At 38.6% G+C, this 8,439-nt stretch overlaps 1 pseudogene across 1 annotated transcript; it reads left to right on the top strand.

The window, feature by feature from the left end:
* The first annotated feature begins 4,570 nt into the window (after window positions 1-4,570).
* Window positions 4,571-8,178, top strand: LOC149231569 (protein NRT1/ PTR FAMILY 3.1 pseudogene; annotated as a pseudogene). The gene is made up of 2 exons (XR_016248078.1): window positions 4,571-4,947; window positions 6,801-8,178. The product of XR_016248078.1 is annotated as a protein NRT1/ PTR FAMILY 3.1 pseudogene (transcript).
* The last annotated feature ends 261 nt before the right edge of the window (window positions 8,179-8,439 follow it).

Here is an 8,439-nt window from a genome sequence, read left to right as displayed (position 1 = left end):
CACAAGAATGGTCCTTCTTTAGCTCACATAACACTAGAGAATCATTGCCTCAGATACATGCAACACATCGCGTGAGAAACTTGCGTTGTTCAAGATAATTTTTTCATAGAAGACTTGCATCTTCTCAAAATTCCATACCACAAAAAAATAGTTTATATGCTTCTAAAACAACAACAGACCTTCAACAAATATGCTTCAAAAAAACATGCAGAACTCTGCCATAGACATTCACATATCTCACTTCAGAACTTCGATCAACTAACTACCTTTTGGTGGAGCATTCACGGAAATATATAGTAGTTTTCCAATGTGAAAGGTCATGTTTGTTGATCATGATGACTTTACTAACTAGAGGGGCGAACTTGGTCTTATGGAGGACTATTTGACTCTTTTGAACTAAAAATAAATTAAATTCTTACAAAGAGTTCAAAAGGACTATGACTCAAATTCAATTCTTTGACTCAACAAAAGCCTAGAAGTATAATTTTTGAAAATATTAGGGAGATTCATCTACAAGTACAGGAGACACTATAAAATTCATATGAAAAATACAAACCTTGTGCTGATCATCACAAAACAAAGAGGTTGTTCAAGGAGGGAGATAGAGTATGGAAACAAGTGAATAAGGAGATGCCATAGAGTCTTGATAATAAAATCAGGGTTCTATAATATGGTCTTTTTAAGATACTAAAAAAGATGGGAGATAATGTTTATAGACTCGTACTTTCCCATACATGTGCATTTACTTAGTGGTGAATGTAGGGAATCTGGAAATCTATGAGTCTTTCATGCTAGACCAGGAAGAGGGACAAGTCCTCCCTTTTGTATAGGATTTGGTATAAGATGCTCAGGTAGATTTGAAAGAAGATGAAATTTTGTAGAAGAGATTCAAAACTATGAGACAAGGTCAACATGACCTTTGGTGGATTGGTTTGAAAGAATAGATTTTAGGCAAGGTTAAATGGGACACTTGAGAGAAGGGAGATGAAACAATTCCTCACCTCATCCAGTATAATATTTTGAGGACCAAAATCTTCCCAATATGTGGAGGTGTGATCCATATTTTATCATTATATTGTCTTTCACTAATCTCGATGCTTTCAAAGTGGAAAAAATGGAGAAATAAGCTCAAAAGACCATTTTTACTTGTGAGACCTTGTTTGGGAAAGTGGGGGCACCTTTAGAAAGTAGTGTGAGGCATGAAACATTTATTGGGGGGGGTAAAATTTTTTATCCTAAGAATTTCACCTTTTAGCAATATTCTACACACATATGCCTTTCCAATGTCATAAGAATCACCTTAATTTGAGTCCATATGCAAAAAGTTATGCCACCCAATAGTTGGTCTTCCCATTTTAACTACCATCATTTGAGAGGATGCCACATCGTCCTACATTATTCACGGAAAATGGGATAGCCAAGTGATTGTGATGAAGAAGACTCTAGAAGAGTCAAAATTGTAAATCTAGCTAAGCCTTGAGGGAGTCAAACTTAGATGTTATAACTAAGCCATTAGGAGGAAAATGGGGTTCCATGCAATTCAACTTCATTTTGTTTCATATATGAGCAGAGTAGCCAAGATTGGATAGGGAGAGAGAAGAGAGAGAGGATTTGTGCAGTGGGGCAAATCTCATTTCTTTTTACTTGCATCAATTTTCATTCATATAAATAGAGTAGAGCAATGAGTTGGGTTTCCTAGGCTATATCTTGTGTTAATTTTTGGTTTGCAGCATTCCACTATTTTCTACAAATTTTATCTATTGCATACATAAACATAACACGTTAATTAAAAAATCATTAAATCTAAGAGGAAATTAACTCTGATAATATAGATTTCAGATTCTAAACATAATTCTATGAAATTTGTTGTGAGAAACTGTCTTAAAAAAATTATCTATAATAATTTAGCAATAAAAAATAAACCATTACCATTTAAAAATCATACAAAGTTACATACATAAATGTAGTTTCAAAAATTTATGTAATTGCATACATAAATTTCGTTTTCACAATGTATATAGTTATTTAAATGGACTTGTCCATTGGATTTCACATTGTATATAATTATTTAAATGGAATTGTGCACAACCTGTTTTCTGTCATATCAATTTTATACTTCAATTTTACTTTATTATGCAGAAATTGAATGATAATTTTTTTAATAAATTGTTTTTTATTATTTAAAATAGAGTTTTTAAATATACAAATAAATTTAATATTTCAAAATATTTATAAAACTTGAATTATAAATAGATTTTATAATTTAAATTAGATAAATTTTTTAACTCAAATTTATTATTTCATTCTTTTTCGCTCCATCGTGACAGTTTTGGATACAATTGAAAATAAATACCATAATATAAAAAATTTAGTAATGATATTAACAACATAGTTGTTTTTAGTGAGATTTTTTGGAAGTTTTCCTGGTCTAATTTCTCTAAAATCTTGTGGGAATTTATTGAAATCACAAATTTGATGGGTAACCCCTACACAAATCTTGCGGGAATTTATTGACATCACAAGCTTGATGGGTAACCCCTACACAAACGAAATGTCCAAAAAATTTTCAAAGTGCTTAATCCATATATAGAATCAAAAACCAATTTAAATAACACAAATTAAGATTTCACCTCAAAAATTTTTATCAAATTTACAAAAATCCAAAAATCACACCCATTAGCAAAGAGCAATATGACGACGGTAGGTGTAGTTGTATGTCAGAAATTCTTATGAAACTTAAACAAAGTTAAAAAATAACACAATAATGATTCACCTAAATATCGAATATTTTCCTATACGATGCCATGGGACGGATGCTGTGTCAGATGATGATCATGCATTCATTCCTATGATGAGTTTCATCCCTTTTTACCATAACTTACGGTGGAATCTGCACTGAAGCGATTCCATGGCTGCTACAAGCCGCGGCGCGAACAGCATCTGTTGAACGGGATAAAGCAGAGCGAGAATCAAGTGCAGCTAGAGGTGGCAAAGCGACATATATAGCCAATGGCCTCGAAGAAGGAAGCGATATCAACCGCTCATTGGGGTTTAGAAGAACATTCAGCGCTTGCCTTATCGAAGGACGCAGTTTGGGATCAGGATGCGAGCAAGCAAGTCCCAAAATCAGTGCTCGTTCCATCTGCTCTTCCTCAAAATCACCATTCAATCTCGGATCTGCCGCCTCCGTAACTCTTCCATGCCCGTAAAGATCCCATATCCAGTCTACCAAATTCTCCTCTTCTGATAGCGGATATCGCTCCACCACCCGCCTGCCGCTTACCACCTCCAACATGACGACCCCGAAACTGTAAATATCTGACTCCGAAGTGGCGTTGCCGGTGTAACCGCATTCTGGCGCCCAGTAGCCAGGCGTCCTTGCTAACTTGGTGGAGACAGCTGGAGATGTCTCGTCGTGCTCAATGAGTCGGGCGAGCCCGAAGTCACCCAAACGGGCATTGAAGTCTCCGTCGAGCATAACGTTGCTGGGCTTAACGTCTCGGTGGACGACTTTCTGCTCCCATTCTTCGTGAAGGTACAGCAACGCCGAAGCCAGCCCGCATAAGATTCGGTGCCTCCGCGCCCAATTCAGACAGGGTTGATTCTGATTCTGATGCTCATCCTCTTGCTGCCTGAAGATGATTTTGTCGAGGCTCCCATTTGGCATATAGTCATACACAAGCAGCAGCTCGTCGTTCTCGTGGCACCAGCCCTGGAGCTCCACCAAGTTTCTGTGTCGAAGTCGGCCTATGCTGCTGATCTCCGACATGAATTCCCGCTCTCCCTGTCTCGAGCAGGCAGAGATTCTCTTCACCGCCACGAGTGCTGCGGCTCCATCTCGGCCTTCCAGAGTTCCCTTGTAAACGCTCCCGAAGCCCCCACTTCCAAGCAGTTCCGTCTCGCTGAAGTTCTTTGTGGCAGCCGACAATCGTGTGTAGGAGAACGCGTGAGGGCCGTAAGGCGAGTCTGGCGATAACCCCGTCATAATTGCTAGCTCCCCGCTAAGCCTCCGGTCTGAGATTGACCCCGCATCTCGTCTTCTTTTTATTCTTCTACCAACGAACCACGCCGACAGCACAGATCCGACTGCAATCGAACCGACAATAAGGCCGATCTTCAGGCCCCTCCTCGATTCTCTTTTCGACCTTCGTTCTCCGACAGACGCTGTAGCAAGAGACGACACGGGCAAGGCCTTCGAACTGAAATTCCAGTCCAAAATACGTTGAATCTCATAAGAATTCCCCGTTGCCGCCGAGAATCCAACATAGACTGATCGCGGAACGGTTCTTGACAGCTCGATTGTGCGGTTCAAGATTCTCGCGTAGCGAAGTGGTCGATCTGCATAGGCGGCGTGTATTTGCAGGGTCTTGTTCCAGCCATCGTAATGGATTCAAACCCTTATCGGTCGCCCTGATTTGATGTCGATGCTGTGCCGTCCCAGGCCGACGGTCACATTGGATTTGATGCTCTGGATATCTATTCCGACATGGTTGTCATCCGGATCGAATTCGTTCTTGAAGGTGTCGAATTCGACGGCTAGCTGATTTGTTGCGTTTCCGTCTGTTGATGGATCAAACACGCCCAGAAACGATCCGAAGCTTTCGGGAAGAAAAGACGGTTGCAGAGCTACTTCAACTGGTATTACTTCGCAGGCCGTGTGGCTATTATAATTGCCCTCACTGTTGTCGTGTATATTCAAAGCGATGTTAGCTGGGGTTTCGGCTTCAGCCTCTGTACTGCTTCCATGCTCATGTCCTCCATCTTCTTCCTTCTGGGCGCGCCAAATTACCGGTATGAAGTTCCACAGGGCAGCGCTCTCGCAGGGTTCGCGCAGGTTATCGTGGCCTCAGTCAAGAAGCGCAATTTACCCATGCCCCCTGAGTTTTTGCATCGTCACCATGGCGAACAATCGACTTGTGATAAGCCCTGCCTTACGAACCAGTTCAGGTACATGTATTATTCCATTTTTACTGCTACCTTATACTACATATTCACAATCGTAGCGCTTTTATTCCATTCCATGTGGATCTGCTTTTATATACAATTAAATTAATTAAAAATAAAAAAATAGATCAGTGTTTAAACTTACAGATATACATATACAGATGTTTCTCAAACTTCAGTATACAGAGTATCTTCTAGTATCGCCCTATTCAGATTCTTGATAAGGGCTATTTAGGAGTGTTGTTCAGTTGTTCCCAGACACAGAACTATTCATATTTAGAAACCTGTTCAGATTCTTGACGAGGGCTATTTAGGAGTGTTCTTAAGCTGTTCCCAGACACAGAACTATTCATTTTTTGAAACCTGTCTGGATCCATTACTGTTATTAGTTACTATTAATAATAATGGTAATACATTTATAATCGTAATGGCAGGTTTTTAATGAAAATGTATATAGAAATTTATGATTATACACAGCTAATTCAAATGTATGCTTCTTTGATTCAGTTTATATGGAGCAAAATACATATTTATACTTTAGATGAATATATAAATCAATAGATTGTAATTTGTTATTTTAAATGTAAAATTATATATTTTATTTAATATATAATTTTATGTGTAATTATTAATAATTGAAAATAATTTTTAATATAAAAATATTTGAAATTTTTATTATTATAATCGTTTAATTAATTTTTTAATAAATACACTCTCATTTCTTATGCATCTAAATAAATTTAAATTCAATAAAATTCAAATTTGAATTTGGTAACTATAATTTAAACTACTCCTATTTACATTTATTTTTATATCATAAACTAATGAACTTTCCTGCGGTATCAAATTATGAAGGTCCCCGGCTTGCTCTAAGTTCCTACTGTTGGAAGGTATTAATTCCAACTACTCTTTATTAATGCAGTAGCTAGATTAATCTAGAGAATATAGCAGATATTCATAGTACAGGTTTTAAAAGTCGGTGGATACGTTGACAATGGCACCGCCCCATAGATCTCCAGAAAAATGATCTGTGCTGTGTATATAAACCTGTTTCAGTTATCAAATGAAAACAAGTTGTGTTTTCTGTGTTATGTGTTTTGAGTCTGTCTCCGCTCTCTCTCTCTCTGATATGGTATCAGAGCAGCATGTGTGTTTAGTGCTGTATGCTGCACTCTCTAATACCTACTCTGTCTGATTCTCTGGTCTCTTATGATAAGTAAGAAATCCACATTACAGTACATAATTGTCAAATCGAGGATTCTCATTCTGGTTCTAAAAGGTCTTATCTGAAATAAGTACACCGTATTATAGAGAGAAGGGTATATATCTTATAAATATTGGTCCAGAAAAAGCCTTAAACCACTGAATTTCTATTCTACCATAATCGATACCGATGCATAAGTAGGGTTTACCTCTCTAAGAAATGATATGTAAATTTGCAAAATTATGACTGCAACTGTATCAGCAATTGGCGACTCTCCAGTCTGCTGTATTCGTAATCGATTCACTAGAATAAGGATTCAAGAGCCTCTCTCTATAGATATACATTGATGGACCGACTAGGATGAGGATCCAACAGCTTTTCTATTTCATATGGAGGTCATTTGGCATGTACATTGACATCTAAAAAAGGAATGCATTGCTTTACATTGGGATGAATCTAGTTTTAAATGTTTGATTCCATTCTCGTTTTCAGTCTTAGGCTTCTGCTATTAATTGCATTGTTTGAAGGGTGCTTCCACGTCAATCAGCGCATATGTTTATATACTGTTTAACATGCGATATATATTGTATTAGGCTTCACTCACATTTTTAAGGCCACGGACCCTAATTTTAAAAATTGTTATGACCACCAGGTTCTTGAACAAAGCTGCCATAATGAATCCCGGCCCCACCCGAGCGGACGGCTCCTCACCGATTAGCAGCTGTAGTGTCTGTTCTGTTGAAAATATTGAGGGGCTCAAATCCGTCATCAGAACACTCCCCATATTCTCCTGCGGAATTGCCAATCAAATCACAAACGCACAGTATCACACGTTCTCCGTTTTGCAGGCCCTGAGCATGGACCGGCGGATAGGCTCCAAGGGTTTCGAAATACCAGCGGGATCATTCTCGGTTTTCTCTCTGCTTGTTCTCATCGTATGGCTGCCATTTTACGACAGGGTTGTCGTGCCCTATGCCAGGCGCAGAACAGGGAATAACAGGGGTATCACCGTGTTTCAAAGACTGGGGATCGGATTCGCCATTTCATCGTCATCTATGTTGGCAGCCGGTTTAGTAGAAGTGAAGAGACAGAGTGCCGCCCGAAGTCACGGTCTAACTGACCAGCCATTGGCCGTTGTTCCCATTTCTGCGCTGTGGTTGCTTCCCCAGTTTTGCATCTACGGACTGGCAGAAGCATTTTACTCTGTTGGCTACGTGGAGTTCTTTTACAATCAATTCCCGGCCACGATGCGCAGCACGGCGATAGCGATGCCTTTGTGCATGGCTGCGTTGGGCAATTATTTAAATGCCGTGATCGTCAATGTAATCCATAATACGACCGGCCACGACGGGCAACCGGACTGGCTCGACGACAATCTGAACCGTGGTCATCTCGAATATTTCTACTGGCTTTTGTCGGGGCTCGAGGCCCTCAACTTGGTATATTTTATAATCTGTACTCGTACCTATAAACATCGAGCTCCGTTCACTGCCTTAGAAAATAAACCTGACGCTTCGACTGGTTGTCACGATATTGAATTCGAATGTGTGCAAGAATAGGTAGGGAATCATGGGCTTCACCAGAGTGGGGTCACTTCATTTTTCAATGATACATGTTCCGTTTCGAATCTCATTTTTCTTAGCGCCGGATTTGAATGTCATAGGCAAAATGGAAAATTCAGAGGTGCGTCAGAGTCCAGTTGTTTCAACATGAGAATGAGATGAGATGGCACTCCATTAATAGGTAGTTAACGTCTGAATCGTGCTCAGTGGACATTTCAGTGTCCAAAGAATCGTCCTATGTTTTGCGGGGTTCTAATTTTGCATTGCTGCCTAAACAATGTGTAGCCACATCTGAATGTATACAAATTTTTGCATATAACTTGGATATCAACGTGTGCCCCCTTGAAACTTTTGGTTATCCTTCACAATCTGTAAACGAATCACGAATTGAATAAATTTCAAACATCTGTTCAAGGCCTAAGGTCTCCCCAAGGATCCCCTCATCGTCAATAGTGGCCTAAATATAATTAGGGTTTAAGCCATAAATATATATATATATATATATATATCGTTTGTATTAATTTATACATTATATTAGCACAATAAATGAATGTTATAAGATATTCAATTTTCTGTTATAAAGATTGATATATTTTAAATCTCAAATCATTAATGATTGTTTTTGTATTTGTAAGTGTGTTAAATTTTTGAAATATGAAAAAGGTAGTTTTTTGAGTTTTTTAGAATCTGGTTGAAAGTCATGAATACACAGCTAGCTTAATGAGTCGA

Source organism: Pinus tabuliformis, chromosome J, assembly GCF_031772625.1.
Source record: "Pinus tabuliformis cultivar Carrire ecotype Pingquan chromosome J, CPIR1, whole genome shotgun sequence".
NCBI classification, from domain to species: domain Eukaryota; kingdom Viridiplantae; phylum Streptophyta; class Pinopsida; order Pinales; family Pinaceae; genus Pinus; species Pinus tabuliformis.
This window is presented reverse-complemented; position numbering and strand designations above follow the sequence as displayed.